At 43.9% G+C, this 21,626-nt stretch overlaps 1 protein-coding gene and 1 long non-coding RNA gene across 2 annotated transcripts in view; one reads left to right on the top strand and one right to left on the bottom strand.

The window, feature by feature from the left end:
* LOC311256095 (uncharacterized protein) overlaps positions 1-13,927 on the bottom strand; it is a 38,145-nt gene extending 24,218 nt beyond the window's left edge. Inside the window, exon 1 of the mRNA XM_084350899.1 lies at positions 13,707-13,927. The gene's annotated coding sequence lies outside the window, so the exon portion shown is untranslated. The remainder of the gene's footprint in view (positions 1-13,706) is intronic.
* Positions 1-21,626, top strand: part of LOC311256096 — a 61,515-nt gene that overhangs the window by 2,062 nt on the left and 37,827 nt on the right. The window contains exon 2 of the long non-coding RNA XR_014622442.1: positions 17,971-18,048. This is a non-coding gene — a long non-coding RNA (uncharacterized lncRNA). The remainder of the gene's footprint in view (positions 1-17,970; positions 18,049-21,626) is intronic.

Genomic DNA, 21,626 nt, shown 5'->3' with positions numbered 1-21,626 from the left:
CGATGTTGTGAGATATTTAGGTCTACTTTAAATGTATGAGGTGATTTATCAACCAAATGTGATAAAACAAAGTTTAATTTATATACTTTACCCATTATTATCAGCACAGTTTATTTTTATTATTCCAAATAAAACGTTTGTGAGGAGGAAAATATAACGGTAGCCACAAAAATTACAAATCAGTCACGTTTTGTCGTTTACAGCTCAGCTCGGTCGGCATGTGAAGAGACTCGGCACTCGAGTTAGCATTAATACATAACATGCAACGTCAAATTAAGACTTTCAAAAGAAAAGCTTGCTGACAACAGTTCATGTATAATGACATTATGACTTCTGACGTCTCAAACAGGACATGAATCCCAGTCTCTGGGCGGGACAGTCCAGCCTATGACCTGTCAAACCACCCCAGCTTCCCCTCGACTCATGGCGCTACAACAAGTGACATTATACAGCGTCCAACTGTGACATGTAGGGCCACTGACCAGGCTGCTGTATCCGGGCGCTGGGAGTGAGGAAATGACATCGCGTTACCATTATGCAGCTTTTAAAACCAGGAAAAGACGACACTTCTGTATCGTAATGTGATGATATCCAAAATCTAAGAACGTCTGGGTCGTAACAGGGAGAATAATCACAGTGTAAACTCTTCGGCCGCGGCTCTAAACATGTACATTGTTGCTCTGTCTGATCTTCTGTTAGCAGCTAAATAAGTCTCTGTTGTTCCTCGCTGCAGATGTCACGGCCCTGTGGAGACTTCACAGTGCGTGTGGTCGGTTTTTTAATCTACAGTCGTACTTTTTCTTTTTTTCTCAGTATCTGCCTTGAAGCCACTCGTCTTCCTTGCAGCTCTCTCAGCTTGATTTAAGTCTTTTTCATTCTGTGTTGTGCCCTCATTACCATGCAGACCTATATTTTCAAAAATACAATTCCCTAATTATCCCTGCTGTCGTAGTTTTGCATGAGGAGCGAGGGGTTGGGAGGAGGAGGAGGAGGAGGGAGGAGGGTTTGCTCTGAAAAGGCTTTCATGTGCAACGCTGTTAGGGTCCATTTATTTTCATCTCAGTTCCTCCACAAAAAAAAAAAAAGTTGAGCAAGATTTCTGTTTGCTGCTTCACAGCGTTATTACTGTGGGAAAGAAAGAAAGAAAGAAAGAAAGAAAGAAAGAAAGAAAGAAAGAAAGACACAGCTCTGCAATTTTTGGGAGGATTGTTGAAGATTTTCTGATTGAAAAGTCCAAAATTAAACCCGGATCTGTCGGCCGGTCTGACCCACAGTTAAACCACATTAAAAACAAGATTACCTTTTATATAAACTACACTTTTTAGACGGGTCTAAAGATAAAAATGTCGGCTTGTCGGTCCGTTCATCACCTTGATCCAGACTGAAATACCTCAATGTCTATTAGATGGATCGGCATCACGGATACTGAAGGTCTCCTGAAGATAATTCACTCTACTGTGTTTCCTCTTTGCCACTAGCACCTCAAAGATGTCACCTATTTAGTTAAATATCTTTAGGTCCACTAGTAAAGCTGCGATGATTAGTCCATCGACTGAACGAAAGAAAATAATTTTGATGATCAATATCAAACAAAAGCTTCTTAAATGTGAGGATTTGCTGCCTTTCTTTGTCATTTCTGACTTCAGAGTTTTTGGGTTTTGGACTGTTGGTTGGAGTAAAAAAAAAGCAATTTGAAGACATATTATAGATTAAACTTGTTAAACTAGAAGATGAGCATGGTGAACATTATACCTGCTAAAAGATTAGCCTGTTAGCATCACATATCTCATAGGAGAAATCTGGACACTGTGTCAGCGTCGAAGCCCCGCCCCCCGACTCTTCAGGTATAAAATTACCTGGATCGTCCACACAGCGTCCATAATGTGCCGCACAAATGAAGCGTCTGCACGAGATACAAGACCTGCCGGTTTATCCCTCAACTAACTTGAATAACTTCTGAACTTTCCAATGCTATCGTACCGAATGGAGCAAATTCTGATTGTGAAATGAATCATCTTTGAGTATCCTCCATTTATACAGATGCTTCATTCACAATTTAGACTTGAGTCCAGTGTGTTTTACATGACGAGTGAACTGTTCCTGCTTGGTTAGCACTGTAGCTGTGAGCATGCTACAGCTACCACCGTACAGCCACACAGAGCCTGAGTCTTGCTTGTTGCATTTTTAAACATATCAAAGCTGAATAAATATGACAGTATCATCGACCTCTGCTGTATTTGTAGTTCTGCCACAGATAAGAAGGATGTCTCACTGTTGGTGAAATATTCTTTGCAGCATGTGAGTTTTTCCAGATGCAGAGCTCAAGGCAATAAAATGTGCGCACACCTGAGCTGACAGGAATAGCTAATCTCAGAGTAAACACTAACAGCTACTCTGCTTATGGATTTTCACGCACAGGGGGGAAGCCAGCTGTCCCACGCCGGAGATAAAGAACAATCCTTCCTACGGAGGAGTGCTGCGTCTAAATTAAGTTGAGGAAGCAACTATTAAAAGCTGCAGGTTCCACTCCCGCGTTTCCACTTTTGTTTTTTAAATCCCAGATTGTGCCTTTAACCTGCTGGCAGCGCTGCAGGATGATGTAACCTTAAAGAAACGGTCCTATCCAAACCCTCCCTGCCGACTCGTCCTTGAACGAAAAACCCTGCAGGCCGGAGTCCCGCTCCGCTACCGACCTTGACCTCCGACCTCTGACCCTCAGAGAGCAGAGGGGTCGGGGAGAAAAGAGGATTTCCCTGCAGGGAGCAATAAAGTTTCAAATTACATGACACTCAATTTAAGCCTGTTAAATCCATCAGAGGGATCAGGACAGAGGCTGCACGCAAAGCTCTCACAGGTTTACATGTGAAGAAGATGTGTGGTAAACACAGACGGAGAGCAACATGACAACACAACGACAACACAACTCAGGACAGGAAAACACGATACGATTGGCTGAAGTCAGTCGACAGAATAAAACGTTGGTAATTTCTGCTTCTGCAAACTACAAATACGTTCAGACGTACATGAGCTGACTACATGTCGAGGGGTGGCGGTGATTGTGGCGGCGCTACAGCTCGGCGAGAAGGCTTCTGAGCCAGCGACCGGTATTTGAGATGGCGTTTCATTTGTCGCAATATTTTCCAACTGTGTTTGTGGCGACAACAGCAGATTACAAAGTGCGTATTTTTAACAAAATGTTGGGACGTTGTCCAGTCGTGTTAGTCTCAACAAACTGGATATTTTTGATGAGATGTTGGGAAATGTTCCTCTTGCGTTTGTTGTGACGGACCCAGGTGTTTTAAGCTGAATGATGATCTTCTCCTAACCAGAACCAAGTGGGTTTTAAAATTGAAAATTGAGGCTAAAGAAACGCATCATTTATTCGGGCTTTTGGGTCGTGAGTCAACAGGTTTGGCTTCCTCCATGTTTGTCTTTCATTTGATTAAAATAAAACTTCAAACTCAAAAACAAAGTAAATCAACGAGTGCTTAAACAATTTCTAGATAACACAATCCTGCTCCCACATCTGGTGTGTGAGCAGTCAGACCCAACAACCGAAGTAAACCGGTCCCCGAGGCTCTCTCTGCTTCTGCATTAGCAAGAATAACACTCATTTATTAAACGGCAGTGGTTTCTTCTCTCTTCAGCACAAACAGCCACGTAGAAAAGAAGAATTATAGTCCTGCTGCTCGGAGCGCTCTGGCTTTCACAACCTACGTTTGTTCTGCAGTTTCTCATTAAAAACCTTTCGAGGAAACCTGCACGAACATCTTTCAATATTCGGATCACAGTGATCAGTAAAGTTTCTTTTATTGCAGCATTTACTGCGGTTTATTCTTCAGCAGAGGAGAGGATGGTTAACATATAAACTCAGAGTGACAGAGTCCACAGTTACAGTAACGCTCAGCGGGGATATAAATTTTGTCTGACATCCCGTCTTTGTTCTTTGTCTGCCATCAAATCTAAAGTAGAGCCGATGACAAACACCGCTGCCTCTTCGTTCAGCTCAGGGAGGAAAACAAATATCCAGACTTCACCTGCTCAGGTTCTGCTGGTCGTCCCAGAAATCAGATCTCAAAAACCCTCAGCTTTATTTAGTAAAGCCTTTTAAAGGAGGTGCATCTCTATAGGCAGTTACCACTGAAGGTTTGGCCTCACACTTCCTGCTGCAGCGAAGTTTAATCAACTTGTTGTAAATCTTCAGTATCTTTAGTGAAACTAGCTCTTGGTTTCAGAAGGTGGAGACACAGGGCCGTTGCATCTGCACAGCGTCAGCTAAAGCCCGATCGATGTATTGACCGGGCTGAAATCTGTGGTCGGTGTTCACTAACTGCAGATAATTCACTGCTGGCATTAGTGTCTCGTCTGTCAGGCGTCCACAACACTTCAGGCTGGATGCTCGTGCAGTTACAGAACGACTGAGAGAGGGACCAGAAATAGAGACTGTCTGGCTGACGACAGGGTCCATGTTCTCAGCCCGGACCCAGCAAAGAAAATGGTTTCTGCTCGCCAATCAGCTTGTTGTGCTGACCTCAGCGCACGGCTAAAAATTACAAGGTGGCTCTTGTGCTTGTGAACGGTTCGGCACTAGCTTTTGTGCTAACTATCCTAAAGTTAGCCTTCCTCCTCAACTGCATTATCTTCCCAAAGTTTAAAGCTAAATATGGACGATGGAACTAAAACACTAAAACAGCAACTACAGTTTGAAATTGGCTGCACTGGACGGATGGAGGGATGGATGGAGGGATGGATGGAGGGATGGATGGAGGGATGGATGTGTGGATCTGTGGGCGACTGGAAGCAGAAATGCATCATGGACTCAAATACTGCTGACTGGACATCCACCATTTTCTGTTTCCAAAGATCCACCTTCCAACTCTGCATGTTTGGCTGGATATGATCCTCAAACTATTTTCTCCCAGAAATTGCAACAAGGAATAAATAACGAAATGAAAAATAATTCAGAGTTGCAGCTCTCGTTGTCGAACCAGAAACCTCCTCCTCCACACACTTTACAATATCTAACGAGGGCGTCTTTGTCTGAACACTTCTGTAATTTGTCATTCACACTGCGACTGTGCAGGTGTTCAGGGCGATAAAGGAGCCAGGGTTCGATCTCCTCTCTCAGCTCTCTTTTTTTACCTTCTCGACACAATAATGTCTCTCACTCTTCATGTGTTAACACCGAGTGCAACACTATGAAAGTCTTCCAGGAGAAACTGTCTGAAATCCCACAGATTCGAACAATATTGCTTCTTTCCTCTCCCTATGCCGGATTTTTCACCTCCACCTTCCAGCGTTCAAACATTTTTTGATTTCCGACACGATCGGGCAACAAAAGCGCGTCGGTTCAGGTTCGGGGGAAAGATTGTGGCTTTGGTTAATATTCAAACAGTAAACATGTCGGGTCTCAAGTCATATCGTAGAAAAACTGAAATACGTCAGTGAGCTTTTGAACATTTTCTGTTTAATGTTTCCTCATTATGTTTGTTAAAGACTGAAACCAGAAGACATTTCATTTCCTTCCAAACATTTTTGCTGCTGCGAATTAATCGTATACGAACGAGATTTATGGAAGATGGTCAAAATATCTCATCATTACTCCTCAACCACCTGATGAACGATTAGCAGATCAGTAATTAAATTAGTTGATTGAAAGAAAACTGACTGTTCTGATAATCACTTAAGTGATTTTTAGGCAAAAATGTTGAACGTTTGCTGCTTTTGTTTTTTCTGTCTTTCTGACTCTTTTGCCGACTGTTGTTCATCTGAAGACATCACTTTTACATTTTATAGACTAAATGATAATAATAATAATTAAGTTAATGAGGTGAAACCACCTCAGATGAAATGTGCACATTTCTCTACACACTGCATCCTGATGTAACCGTGCTAATAAAACAGTATATTACTGTATATTACTGTACACTTTAACACTCAGTCATAGATTATAATGTGCCTTTCTGGGCTCATCAGAAGCTCCAGCGGCTCAAACAGGACCCGTGTTCAGGCCTCTAACACTTCCTCTTGTTCCCAGCTCCTCCACCTCCATCACACTATAGGCATTCCTCACAACAAGCCCCCCCGCCCCAGTTTTAAAGGGACATTCTGTGTTTTCATTTTTCTCCTCCCCTGTCCATAGTGGCATCATTATAAGAGCCTATTATGGCGTTAGCGAGGGCCGACTCGCAGACTAAATGCCTTGTTTCTGTCCGCCATGGGAGCCTTTCTATAGAGCCGCAACTCCCCTCCTTCAACAGAGAGGCCCCTTCATCACGCTGCCCTCCTCCTCCTCCTCCTCCTCGTCCTCCTCCTCCTCCTCTCATCCTCCTCGCTCTCTCTTCTCCCTCAGACACAGACAAGCCTTTATCTGCCCATCATGTGCTCGCTCTCTCTTTCTCTTTTTTTTCTCCGGCCTGACCCTGTTTTCCACAGCGAACACACAGGCATGCCGGTTAGGATTTGAGGGGGGCGCACACACACACACACACACACACACACACACACACACACACACACACACACACACACATGCAGAGCGAGGGGGGGAAAAGACTGATTTTGAAAGCCAGCTAAATATTTTATCCATGGCCACGCTATCTGTCTGTGTAGCTTAATACCGATTTGATGTTATCTCCTAAGTCTTTCCAGCAGAGGGTTTTTTTTTCTCTCCATATTTTATTTTCTGGTCAAATAATCTCTTCATATCTGTAAACTGTGCAGCATGTCATCTCGCCGTGCTCCGGGCCTCGTCTTCTTCTAGCTGGGAGACGTGAAAACATGGAAGGACTCCAAACAAATCTGCCACACAACTATTTTGATTATTTTTTTACATGAAGCGCTTCATCTTTCGGTATAAAACTTGTTTTTCTCCGAACGAACAGTCCAAAGATGCTCTTCAGATACTCGGTTCGTAACAATGTGACGCAGATAAAAGCAGCAAATCATCAAATATGAGACTCAACAATCGACTGATTATCAAAATTCAGATAAAATTCAATCAGTTAATGAACCAATGATGTTCGCACCATGAATGTTCAGTATTATAGACCCTGGTACCTCTGATTTTTGCCCAGTGGCCACTCGTGGTATTGCAGCAAAAAAATTCTCCTACAATTTCACTGACGCTGTAGAAAAGAGATGCTGGTGAAAAAAAAACGACACCTCGAACTGCAATCAGGTTTAATTATGACTGTTTGTTTGATTTGATTTGATTCATGGAGGTTTTTCATATTTGTAAACTTTTCCTTGAGTCGTGGAAGGCAGCTCTTAAAAACTAAAGTCAACGGGCGGAGCAGGACCTCGTGTGTTGGACGGACTCGGCGCCATCTTTGCGTTCGATATCTAGTTCTTTGGACCGATACAGGAGACGGAAAAGATTCAAGACAGTGAAACTGCACGTCCACGTCGCTCATCATTGTCTGTCAAACAAAAGAAAAGGTGGCGCTCGAAATGAGTCGAGCCTCCACTTCTGCATGCTCAACTTCTCCAGCTGTAACATAAATTGATTAGTTTTGAACCATTAAACTAAAAGCTAAATATTTTAATAACCATTTAATCAGTTGGAGTCCAAATTCTCCAATTCCAGCTTTTTAAATGTGAATATTTTCCGGTTTCTTTCCTCATCCATGATTATCGACGTTTGGGAAACACTGATCAACACTTGTCATCATTTTCTGACATTTTCTGGACCAAACCAACTGATCATCAGGGAACATAAGTGACAGATTAAACATCTTGTGGCTGAGCTTTGTTCAAACAGCCATAAAAACCCTGCATGTCAGGTGTGGATATGTGTACGTGTGATAGTTTCTACTTTTCCAAAACCCATTTGGATTTTCTATGTTTCGCTGGTTTCCCTTCATTTCTCTACAGCATGAACTTGCAAAGACATGAAGTCTGTCGAAGCAGCGTTTGAACATCATCACGTCTGAATGCTGTTTCTGTTACCTGCTAATGGATTGTAGACTTTTCACAATCTGTCTGCATTTACCACAAAAACCAACAGCAGGCAGAGACGACGCTCGCTCGCCACGATGGATTAGAAACTGATTTTACTGAGCGTATTGAAAAAGAAAATCCTGTCTGTGAGGTCACAAATCTGCCCCGCGGAGTGTTTTTATGTAGGAAGCAAAGATCACATCAGCCAACGCCATAAACGCTTTTATGAAATTAAACATTAACCTCGAGGGAAAAACCAGAGAGCAGGTGAGATGTGAGCTCGTCTGCTGAGCAACTTCCTGCCACGGTCCTTAAAAAGTTAAATATTAAGAGTCTTCATTGTCCTGTTATCAGTCTGATTTCTAAAAATGCATCACTGTAAGAAACACTACAGCTCTGACCTCCGTCAGTCTGAGGGAACAGACTGTTGAACCTGCACTGGATGAAGTAAATAGTTTCTACGCTCTGATTTCCTGCGTCGCACCGACTTTGAAAGCCCCTCATGACGCGCATGTGATGCCAAATGTACATCACTGAAACAATTTCCTCCTTGTCTCGCCACATCGGACGCCATGTTGGACGTCTATACAACCATTTTCCCTCCATCTGCTCGACTGATTTTTCGCGGTTAGCCGGCGTGCACGTGGTCGACGCTGAAGGCCTCCTCCTCCTCCTCCTCCTCCTCCTCCTCCTCGCTCTCCTTATCAGCTCCATGTTTAGGTTTAGTTTGCTCTGATGTTCATCCACCTCCTGTCCTCATCTTGTCTTCACTTCACCTCCTCTCACTCCTCTTTTCTTTGCCTTGTCTCACCTCAGTTCACTTCCTCTCCTCCTGAAGTTGACCCCTGTCCTCGTTCTCCTTCACCTCCTCTGTTGTCACCTCCTCAACATCACTTTCCTCCTTCACTGTCTCCTCTTTTCTCTGTCTTCTCCTCCTCCTAACCTCTCTATTTCCTCCTTTACAGCTTCTTACACTTCTTTCTCCTTCATTCATCCGTTCTTTTGTCTCTTTTATGCTTTAATTCGTCCCGTCATCCTCCCATTCTCATTCTCTTTTCCCTTTTACATCCATCATCCCTCCTCTGCTCCTCTTCATTCCTCTCCTGTCAGCTCTCTTTTATTCTCTCCTCCACTCATCTTCCTCTCATCGCTCTAACATCACGCTCTTCTTTCTCTTTTTCCACGTAAATTATCTCGTCTGGATCTCGTGTCCACCAGCCTTTTTTACTTCTCATCTGTCTTCCACTCATCTCTTCTTCTTTCTTTTTACTCCTTTTGTTTTAAAAACCTTGGCTTTACCTCCTTGTTGCACATCTTTCTCTTACAGCTTCTGTCTAAGAATGAAAATCACTGCAAAAATCAGTAATTTCCCCTCTTTCTCCTGATCTTATTGAGTATGTCCAAGACTAAAACTTTCCTTTTGTCATAAACTGGGCTTGTGTACTTGATGAATGGTGAAAAAATAGGAAAATGAGTGTCATTTGAGCTGTTCTTGAACAAATATTCCTCGTGTTTGCCAACAACAGAGCCAGAAACTCTGCGTCCTCCAGATCAGTGACGTCGGTACGACCACGGAGAGGTCAAACTTCCTGCCAGACGTCTCACTGACAAACTGTCATAAAACTCAGAAACACTTCTTTAGCTCTGATAGAGAGCAGGTGATGATCTGCTGTATGTGACCGTGTCTTACAGCTGCAGTCAGAAGCATCTCTGAAACATTTAACAAGTTTTATAATCACGTTTATTAGCAATATTCTGATTAAATTAGCTGCTGGTTGAATGCAACCGAGTGCATTTGGTCTCAAGTAATAATATTCTGTGTCAGACTGCGACTGTGAGTTTTAGTAAAACTTAAATCACATTTTGCTTGAGATACTTGTGTACTTCTACTTCTTGTACTTCTCTGCAGAGTGTCTGATCTGTTGGGTTAAACTCGTCCTGTTGCCTCGTCTCATCTTCTGTAAACACTTTATTTTAACCGTCACTGTTACTCGAGTACTTAGGAACTATTATTCTTCGTCATACTTTTGCTCGACTGTCCGTTTACTTCTCATATTAAGTTATTCTGAGGACAGTTTCAGTCATACTTTAACTACATTTTGCTCATAACACTTTTATACTTTTGCTCTTTGTTCTGCTTTTACGTGCTTCTCTTATTTTACAGTGTTACGTGTGTTTTCTGATCTTTCGGGGTTAAATCTGTGCTGCAGTCTCTTCTCAACACCGTCCTTTAACCACTGTAAAACATTTATAAGCAATATTATAATCAGTGCTTTATAACCAGTGATTGGATGCAATTACATAGGTTTACTCGAGTACTTATGTACGATATTTCTTTGTCATACTTCTGCTCGACTGTTCGTTTACTTCTCATATGCAGATATTCTGAGCAGTTTGAATATTAAGTCATACTTTCACTACATTTAGCTCAGAACACTTTTATATTTTTACTCCTTGTTCTGCTTTTTTTGCTGCTGCTGTGTTTTTTCTTCTCAACACCGTCATTTAACCACTATAAAACATATTAAAACAGTATGTAGATATCTGATAAATGGTTTATAACACACTATTATGCAGTTGTAAACAGCTGTAAGTGTTTATTAATGTTTTCTCCTCCTGTGAAACACTTAAAATAACCTGATATTTGCTTATAACCACTTTTAAATAGTGACTCTGAATGAGGGAATGGATCCATCTTCACTTCCTCCTTTTCTTTTCACAGCTACTCAGAACTAGTTAGTTAGTTTTACTTTAATTACACTACGTTTAGCTTAAAATACTTCTGTACTTTTACTTTTATTCTTCTTCAATGTTTTTTCATCTGTTTGAGGGTTAAACTTCACTTCATCTTCACTGAAAACACTTTATTTCTCTCTATTTATCAGCAATATGTGATCATGTGACAAAAGGTTTATAACCAGTGATGGAATATAACGAAGTACTTTACTAAAGTGAATGTTGAGGTACTTGTATTTGAGTATTTCCATTTTCTTCTACTTTATTCTTCCACTCCACATCCTGGAGGCAAACATTGTACTTTTAACTCCACTATATTTATTTGATAGCTTTTTTTAATAGTTATTTATTTATTTTACTGACAGCTGGATATAATAAAGCACTGTTTCCCATATCATTACATACGTATAAGTTACATTTACATGTACTTTTGACACCAGACACAGAAACACTATTCGTACAGGTGCATTTTCACTCTTACCGCAGTAATATTTTACTTTTATCTTAAGTAGTAAGTATGAACAGAGTACTTTTTTACACACTCCAGTGTATTTTTAATCAGATAGGAGAGTTTGTGAATGTACTGTTGAACCGACTGACTCCTCCTGCAGGCAGCTGGAAGTAGAATGAATGACGACAAAGTAAAATGTGTTTTCGGGGGAATTTAGATTTGTTTTGAAAATGATATCAGTGAGCTGATATTAGATCACTCTTCTATGATGTTAATGATGCTGGAAACTTCTCAACCTCCTCCCATCCTCCATTTTTCCTTCTTCCTCTCCTCCCACTGTTTTCATTTTAATTCAGCTCCTTTTAAACTCCCCATGTCTCCTCCTCTCCTCCTCCCTCCTTTGTTATGCTATAGAGCTTTTAAACGAGGAGCTCTTCTTCTTCTTCTTCTTCTTCTTCATTTGTTTTATATCCGTCAAAGCTCCCAGCAGCGTGCGCGCGTCGCGAACATGGAACATAATTCTAATGAGAAGGAGGGAGGATGCGCGCCCCCGAGGCTGAGGAGGAGGAGGAGGAGGAGGAGGGGGGGGGGAGGAAGCCAGTCAGCCATCCAGCCGCGCGCGCATGCTCGAGACAGCAGGTGCCCGAGCCCCCGTTGAAGGAAAAAAAAAACTAATTTGCATTGCTAATGAGCTCCTCGGAGCCTCCTCCCCCTCCATTTTGGGGGGCAAAAAAAAAAAAAGCTCCTAATATGGCGACGTGTTTTTATTCCTGCTCGTCTCCTGCGACTGCAAACACGCACACAACACCAGAAACATCAGAGAAATGACGATTAACAATCCTAAAGATCTGAGTTTGGAGAAATAAAATCATGAAGCATGAAGAAGGTCAGCAGACTCCACTGTGTGTGTGTGTGTGTGTGTGTGTGTGTGTGTGTGTGTGTGTGTGCGTGTGCGCGCAGCAGCTCTTTAAACCACCAGCGTTAACATATAAAAACACAATAACGAGTTTTCATTTCATTCACTGAGTTAATGAAGCGACTTCACCACCCAGAGAACAATAGACTGTGACGCCAGCACACCGTCACACCGCCGCTGCACATGGACCATCACCACGATCAATTAATCAGCCCATCGAGAGGAGGTGATCATAATCGATGGTGATAAAAGAGCAGCGGATTGATATGGGGGGGGGGGGGGGTCAGAGAGGGCTCCATCCACAACAACAGAGAGAGAGAGAGAGAGAGAGGGGGGGGGGGGGGGGGGGGGGCACAGTGAAGTCCTCATTGAGCAAAACAAGTGAAGCGCCAAATTCCCAACAAGCGGAGCCCTTGTCTATTGTGAGGGGGGGAGACAGAGAGGGGAGGCGAGGGGAGGCTGCCATACTCCTCCCTGCAAACCTGCTCACAGTGAAACACCCCGCAGCGCGTAATCATCATGAAACAATCATAAAAATATGATTATAATAATTAATAATAATCGTAATCTCGGGTTTAAATCGTGCTACGTGTCGCCGCCTCGCGCTCTCTGCGCGCTGACCTCGTTTACATCTCGCACACGAGCCTGGCTGTGATTATGATGTGATTTCAGTCCGTCTGTCTGCCGCCATGTGCGTGCGTTTTTAACACGCGCTTCATCGAAAAAATGGCTGAGACCCCCCCCCACCATCACCCCCTCCGCCCCCTTCTTATAGCCTCTATCTGTGCGCGCGCGCGTCCTATAATATTCTTGGTTTTATGGCTTCATGTTATTGTTGTTGTTGTTGTTTATATTTTTCTGGAGGCGCATAAATAACTTCATGCGCCTTTTCTTGGAGGGGGGTGATTTCTGGTTATTATTCTCCAGACACACGCACGCGCGCACACAGATGACAGACACACATGTCAGTCTGTGACTGCCCTCGAGAGCAACAGACGCCCCTCATACAGTCCGTGTAGAAGACACAGCGGCTCCATGAGAGCGGAGGACATCAGGAGGCTTCCTGCTGGAGCCCCACGGAAAATATATCTGTCCATATTGTTCCGGCGCACAGAAAACGCACAAACCCGCCAACCAGACACCCAGACTGCGTGATTGATCCGTGCCATGTGATTGACCCGAGCAATCAAACCCCAAACTGGACATCTTTATCTTTTTTTCCAACACATTTTCTCACATCTTCTGGTTCCTTCTAGAAGATCAGCGGGTTTTTTTGGAGGGGGCTCACCGCCGCGCGCAACGTCGCCAAACAACAGCCGCTCATTGTCCCCCTCCGCCACTCTCTCCGTCTCCGACCCTCCAACCACGACACAAAACAAGCCCCCCTGTCTGCACGAGGACCCCCCGGCCGGCGCCACCTCAGCCCGCTCCTACTACTCCTACTACCGGGTTAATTTGACCGTTAACGGCTAATCACCCCGCCGGCTAATCGCCATTAAACGCATTCCCCCGCGACCTGTAGCCTCAAACTGCGACCGACGCGGGTGAAATAAAAAACGGTTGAGCTGTTTATAAAAAAAAAAAGCAAGAGGTTGAATGCACAGCAGCAGGTTGAGATGATGATGAGAGAAGAGAAACGATAAATAAATGAGCCAAACAAACCTCCTTTTCGTGTGCGTAAATCCGTTTCCAAGCGCGTGGAGAGAAAGGTAATAAGCTTGTTGTGTTGGACGGGAAAAGACGCTGCCGGGGCTAAATCCTCCCAACCATCCTCTCTCTCTCTCTCTCTCTCTCTCTCCCTCCCTCTCTCTCTCTCTCTCTCTCTCTCTCTCTCTCCCTCTCTCTAGGTCTCTCTCTCACTGTATGTCTCTCGCTCTTTTTGCGCTTCTCCGTCTAGGTCTCTCTCTCTGTCTCTCTCTCTCTCTCTCTCTCTCTCTCTCTCTGTCTCTCTCTCTCAGCCAATTGTGTGAGATGGAATTGGCGCGAGGGGTCTCGCAGCGGGACGTTGGCAGGTCCCGCACACACACACACACACGCACGCACGCGCACACACAAACGGGGCACGTACGCACGGGACGCCTTTCCACCTCGCTCACTCCCCTATGGTTGCCCCTAGCAACTATAAAGACCACCACCCTCCCCGCCCCCCTTTCGCCAGACCCCCTCCACCTCCCCAAATTCAGAGGGTTTAGAGGAAAATGATCTTCTTGGGGGTTAATTTGCTCGCGGCTGATGCGCGAGAGCTTTATTATTATTTTTTTTTTTCATACGCGCTCCAGAAAAAGAGGAGAGAGAGAGAGAAAGAAGAGCGAGAGACACAGACCAACAGAAGGAGGGAGAGAGAGAGAGAGAGAGAGAGAGAGTCTGGGCGCCAACAGCTTACAACTCTCCCTGTGGTGGCTGCTCCATTCACGTTTCAGGCATTGTTTTGTACCAGTGTGAGTGTGTGAGTGTGTGTGTCTGTGTGTGTGTGAAGGCAGGAGAACAATAGGAAAGCATCAGGGGCGAGCAAGAAGAGAGGGGGGGAGGATGGGGAGGAGGGTGTTGAGGAGCCCCCCCCCCCCTCTTTCAAACATCAACCATTCAGAGTGAAGATGGAGACACAGAGAGAGAGAGAGAGAGAGAGAGAGTCCACACTGAGTCGGCTGAATTTAAAAATGTCCCCCTCCGTCCTCGCCCTCCACCCACACCAACTCCCGGATGTTGCTCCGCTGGATGTGGCTGCGTCATCGCTTCAAACGTTCGCTGTGAGAGCGTCTCGTCTCGTCTCGTCTCGTCACAGAGCTGCGTTTAATTCACCGTTATCACATTCTGTCTTCAACTCTCATCAAGTGTTTTAAGTTGCCTGACCCAACCCGGTCACCAGAATAAAGACTGGACGCACGCTTATGTTCTGGTTACGTTTAAGCACAAAAAAACCACTTGGTTTGGTTAGAAAAATCATGTTCTGGTTTAAAATACCTGCTTTTGTTTCCGAGCTGGAAAATGTCCAAAGGTCTCGTTAAAAACATCCAGTGATTTCGCGCTTTCAAATGTTGAAACAGTGTTTTGCACAGTGGTTTCAGACTTGGAAGCCATCTCGACTAGCTCTAACAGGCTGGTTAGGTTAAGGCATGAAAAACAACTTGGTCAGGGTTTGGAAAAGATCACATCTTGGCTTAAAATACCTGAAACTGTCGCCACCAACACGGCTGTAACATGTCCTGACGTCTCCTCAAAAATATCCAGAGGTTTCATCCTTGTAAATGTTGAAACACCGTCTCTAACAGTGGCCTCAGCCGTCCTCCCGTCCCGTCCACCGCCTGACACGAAAGTCAGCTCACGTACATGAAATGTGAACTTGATATGAAACTTATTGCTCCGTACATATTTGATCATATCTGTGGTTTGCAGAAACGTAAAACGGTTTAGTCTGTGACCTGCAACTGTGTTACCTGAACCATAGTTTATCTGCCAAAACCAAAATCTCCTCCTATCTGAGAACATACTGTCTTTTTAAAAATGTTCTCATTGAACTCAGTCTGTAGTTTTGCAGAGCTCTCCAGTAGTGCCGTCCTCGTCTGGTTTCACTGAATGAGTTTGCAGATTTAAGTAACCAGTACCTCTTGCCCTCTCCTGGATGTAATTGCTGTGTGAGGCAGGCTGCCTTACCTCTCATTGTGTGCGTGAACTATGAAAGAAAAGTGCAGCATTTGTTCTCCTGCTGCAAGTTTTCCTGCTGTATGAGCGCGGTGAAAACTCCCGTCCTCTGGTTCATTTTGAGGCTGCAGCGATGTGGACTGGAGGAGTTGGTGAGAAAACGTAGCAACATCACAGCATCACTGAAGCTGATGAAATGCCACATTAATCTAGCGTGCTACGGTGTTTGACCTGACAGGACAGACACCAACATTCAGAGATCCTCCAGATTGCTGTGAGTTTCTGTTGTGTTGCAGACGATGCTCCTCTCCCGGTTGAATCCTCCCACGCCGCTGCACAGCTCTGCAGTATTTACTGCAACGCCTGATTCGGTCTGAACGAGGCCTGAAGAAGACAAAAAATGATGTCACCTCCGACCCCGCCTGTGATCGCTCATTTAAATGTTAATGCTATGCTAATGTTTCAGATCATAAGAATAGTGATTTCTGTTGGATTTCTAAGTGCAGCAGAAAATTAGTTTGGCTGCTTTATTAACCTTTTAGCAAAAGAGCTGCAATCAGATGACTTTTCTTTTCTGTTAATTCAGTTTTCTCACAACAAACACAGAATCAGCGATCACAGCGAGAGGACAGAACGGACATTTAACGAGCTGAGAGTCTGCACAGTGTCCAGACTGTGGGGCTGGGATGCACATTTTGCTGTTTGCAGACCAGAAAGCAACCGGAGAAGAAGATGTGAGGCTGTTCTCCTGTTGCTCAGCTGTTTCTGAGGTCTTTAACAAAACGACACACACATTGTTTTCACACACAAATTGTGTTTGGATGAAGTCATCGAGAGAGACGTTTGAATGGAAATCAGAATTGAGAGAGAGAGAGAGAGAGAGAGCAGGACAGAGATGTGTCACTGTGTCGGCGAGTCTGAAGTCTGATTCTGATGATGACTGGACGTGACAGCCAGCAGCCTCCTTTTCTCCTCCTGCTCCTGTTTCCTCTGCTCGGCTTTTATCCCTCCTCTGTTCCTCTGAGTGGAGGAGAGGAGAGGAGAGAAACGTGTACAGAGAGGAAAAGAAAGGAAAGGAAAAGAAGAGGAGGAGGAAGAGAGGAACTCACTGAAACAGAAAGCAGAAATGGTGATGAAGGGCAGGACGGGAAAGCAGGAGATGAGAGCGTACAGGAGGTGGTTGAAAGAGATTTTCTTGCCTGATGTCTTTACATCGTGTGTGATGATGCTCTTGTTTGCAGTGATTACAACAAGTGGTAAAATCTATTGTTTTTAAACTCCTTCACACTCTGATGTATCTAACATGGCTCTCTCTTAGTCTTTTTTTCTTTTTTTCTGCCTGCATGCTCATGGCGTCGTAACGGTTGTTCCCCTGAATCCCTGTATCAATTTGGAAAAAGGATCCCCCTTGCTTTAATCTAACCTCTGTCACTGTGCCTTTGAGCAAAGCACCAAACCTGCTCCAAACAGCTCCTTTGGCGCGCTGCTCAGTGACCCACAGTAACAGGTTGCACCTAGCTTCAAAAACCAATTAAAGCCATTTGGTTTTCAGCCCCCCCTAAAGATGACATTAAAATCCTCTCCGGGCCGGTAAAAAGAGGCCCTCAGATGTGTGAAGTGAAGTCGGGCGGGTTTTAGTGCCGTCGACAAAGACTCCATCACATTAAAAAATACAGGAAAGAAAAAACCTCCAGCTGTAATTCAGCGGCAGGAGTGCTGAGTCAGAGTCGTTTCTGCTCCACATCACCGCTGGACCGTCTGCAGATCTCTCCATATGCTCACCTAATGAGGCTCTGAGACCAGGAACACCTACCTGCCTACACACACACACACACACACACACACACACACACACACACACACACACACACACACACACAGAGGTGTGCACTCAGACTGAAATCTTTGGTTGCTTGCGTATAATCTGACGAACATATCAGAAGTCGTCTTCCGTATTTAAAGTCGAGCTGAAAAACTCTGTAAAATATATTCAGAGCAGTCAGATTAAATTCTGCACGTAGATAATGAAACACTCTGAGTTCTTCCAGGTTCGTTATGGTGACGTTTGTTCTGGTGGACCTTGTTGCAACCAGGCGACTGTCTGAGAAAATGACCTCAGGGGAAAGAGAGTCCCTGAGGTGGTTATATATTTGTAATGAAGCTGGTTTGTTGAGGTCGAGGTTTGATTTTGATTCACTCGGGATTGTTTTACTGGAGGCTGGAAAGAGAAACTGTGAAGACTTGTGAGTATAGTATGATTTTATATTGTTCTTTATTGTGATTGCAGGATCACAGATTCCTGCCGGGGCTGGTGAAGCGGTCGATGTGGAGGTGCAGCAGGTCCGTACTCCTAAACATCATCCAGGTAAGAAACATTTGAACTTTGCTTCTCCTAACTGAAAGCTTCAGATGTTCAGAGAGTTGAATATCCTTCTCCATACACGTGTTCTGCAGCGTGGCAGAGTACCTTTAACTGGTCTGGAGTTGATGATGTTTAAAGGCAGCGCCCTCTTTAGCGCTGGTTTCTATGCCGTGCAACACAGACGTTCAGGTTGTTGTGAACATTTTGCTTGGCATCCTCAACTTATTACTTGACTAACTGAGACTGGATAATGCTCCTGACCTCAGGCACAACTGAGGTAAAGGAAATGCAACGTGGTTTGACTCTGTGTGGCTAAAAGTGCCAATTGAAAAGCCCTTTCAGTAATCTAACTCCAGTGGCAGGAAACACTTCTCACGTCTGGTTTATCCGTTTTGAAGCATATGTTGCTTCTCTTCCATCATCTGAAGTTTCCTCTGCAGTAGTGCTCGTCTCTCTCGGTCCTTCTGACATGTGATACTAAAACAGAAGTGTGTGGTGTGCTATGCTAACATCTGAGTTTCGTGGGAAAGGGTACATTCAGCATTTTTCCTCCCCGGGTCAAATGGTTTATCTATGACTTCTTTGTAACTTATTTACCAGCTCCAGCTTTACCGGCACGATGCTCTGATGCATGCTGAAGTTTCAGACGTTGGAGTTCATTAAGCTCGAGCATCGTTCAGTCTGAGTTTAAAAGAGAGACTGAAATGAAAGATGGAAAACATTATCACTTGTTCTTATTCATATTCATACTGGTTTAATTATGCAGACTTATACATGGGACACGTTTTTCTGCCCTGTAGTAAAACCAGAACATCCAACTTTGACCTTTTTAATAAAAAACTGGACCATCCCACTCTGGCCCTGCAGTAGAAAACCAAGAGGATCCCTCTTCAGCCTCGTACTGCAAAACCAGACTAATGAGTGTGCCGTTGACGGCTAATTAGGCTCCACAGCTGTAAGTGGCTGTAATTGCAACACACCCACGCACACGCATATACACACACATACACACACATGCGCACACGAAGCTCGAGGGCGAAGTTGACAAACATGCCAACATGGTTTCATCTTTAATTCCCTCTTAAGTCTCGCTCTCTCTTTTCATCCTTTTTTTCCTCTCATCCCCTCATCCTCCCTCTATCTACACCTCCGCATTGATTTCTAACCATCAGCCTTTCATAAACTCTCTCATCTCATCTCACCTCCCTCTCAACCTCATCCTACTGCCGCCTCCATCACTCCGTCCATTCACTGTCTTTGTGAAAACAATCCTTGCTGCGATGGAAGCTGAATGAAAACACACATACAGGAGTTGTCTATCTATCTATCTATTTATCTACATATAAATATATCTATTCTGTCGAGTAAATACACACTGATAAAGAGGACAAACAAATGCCTGAACACAAACACAAACACCAAACACACACAGTCCAATGTCGTCTGGATGTCACCAGACAGAGAGGTGTCTAGAGAGAGTCCTCTGCCTCTGGTGACAGAAGTGTGTGTGTGTGTGTGTGTGTGTGTGTGTGTGTGTGTGTGTGTGTGTGTGTGTGTGTGTGTGTGTGTGTGTGTGTGTGTGTGTGTGTGTGTGTGTGTGTGTGTGTGTGTGTGTGTGTGTGTGTGTGTGTGTGTGTGTGTGTGTGTAAACAGCGTCATGGACAGAGGATAAAAACAAACAGGATGGAGAGCGACAGGGAAAAAACAACAGACAGAAGGCAAGACAGAGGAAGAAATGAGACAGAGAAAGTGCCAGACAGCAGCATAAAAAGAGAGAGAGAGCGAGAGACATTGGCGGTGAGAGGGAGAGAGCGAGAGAGAGAGGGGGTAATGAAAAAGAGAGGGAGAGTTTGCCTGAGGACAGAGCGACCAGCCTTGGCATGCCTGGCTAAAGCAGGGGCTGCTGGGTAATAAATAACAGCCATTGGGGTGTCAGACGGACAGAGGAGGGAAAAGAGATAGATACACCAGACAGACAGACCGAGAGGGAACGCAGGAGGAACATAGACAGACACATAAAAAGATGGAGGGATAAAAAATTATTATAAATGTTTGTTTTAGGGATGCTAAAGTGTTAGAAATCTTTTGGGGGAACAAAATGTGAAACGTGTTGTGCCAGTGGGGATTGTAAATGGTGGTGTGTGCTGTATGTGATTGTCTGAGAAAGTAAATAAAACTTTAAAGTGATCTTAGAAATGATAAATGGCAGTGGGGATGCAAAATGCTCCTAGGGTTCATAAATGGTAATTGACAGGTTGGGTGGGAATGATTAATCAATAGTGATGGGTTAGTAGAAATGATAAACAATGTTGGGGATAGTAAACGGTGCTGGATTATCGGGATGATAAACAGTTTTGGGAAAAATGACTAGTGTTGGATCATTATCATAATAGATATTGTTGGAGATAGTAAATGGTGTTGGATTACCAGGATGATAAATAGTGTTGGGGATAATAAACGGTGTTGGATTTCCAGGATGATAAACAGTTTTGGGAAAAATGACTAGTGTTGGATCATTATCATAATAGATATTGTTGGAGATAGTAAATGGTGTTGGATTACCAGGATGATAAATAGCGTTGGGGATAATAAACGGTGTTGGATTTCCAGGATGATAAACAGTTTTGGGAAAAATTACTAGTGTTGGATCATTATCATAATAGATATTGTTGGGGATAGTAAATGGTGCATTGGTAGGGCAGGTGGACGGTGCCCGGGATTGTAAATGGCGTTAGGGAGAGTAAGTCGTTATGGAAAATCGTATTATAGATGGTTAATGTGCTGGGGATAGTAAATGGTGTTTGTCGGACTTGTAATTTATGTCAGGTAAAAAGTCTTTGGGGAAGTATATAGTGATGGATTATCAGGACTATAAATAGTGCTGGGGATAGTAAATGGTGTTGGGTTGCCAAAACTAGTAAATGGTGATTGTAGGAGTGTAATTTGTGTTAGGTAAATACTCTTTGGGACAATAAATGGTGTTGGATTATCAGGATGATAGTGTTGGGGATAGTAAATGGTATTGGGTTGGCAAAACTAGTAAATGGGAGTGTGGATGCAAAATGGCGGTTGTAGGACTGATAAGGACATGTCACTTGGCATGGTGTTGGAGACAGCAACAGACTAAAACTATATTATTCAAATGGGCTACTAGCTCACCGCCCACGCTTCACGCTAGTAGCTCAAACAAACGGACCAAATGTATCATAATCTGACCTGATTTCTCGGCTGCCATGTCATAAAAACGTCATTTGCTTACGATGGTGAAATGCGAGCGAGGTTTTTGCTGAATAAATACGAGACACTGACATTTTGTTTGCAGTGATTTAATTCGCTGTTCACACATCAGATAAAATATATATTTTTATGAAGACATTCTCCCAAGACGAAGACATCAAGAGACAAAACGAGGGAGGAAAGAGACGCTACGGCAGAAGAAATAGGTTGGATTAAAGAGGGAGAAAATGAGACGCAGAGAGGATGATGTTATGTGAATGGAGCAGGACATGGATGGGCGTGTACCTACACACACACACACACACACACACACACACACTGAGGGATTTGAGGGGGATTTGACA

Source organism: Pagrus pagrus (assembly GCF_965226575.1).
Source record: "Pagrus pagrus genome assembly, chromosome: 4".
Taxonomy (NCBI): domain Eukaryota; kingdom Metazoa; phylum Chordata; class Actinopteri; order Spariformes; family Sparidae; genus Pagrus; species Pagrus pagrus.
The sequence above is the reverse complement of the archived record's forward strand: the minus strand, read 5'-3'. Positions and strand labels throughout refer to the sequence as shown.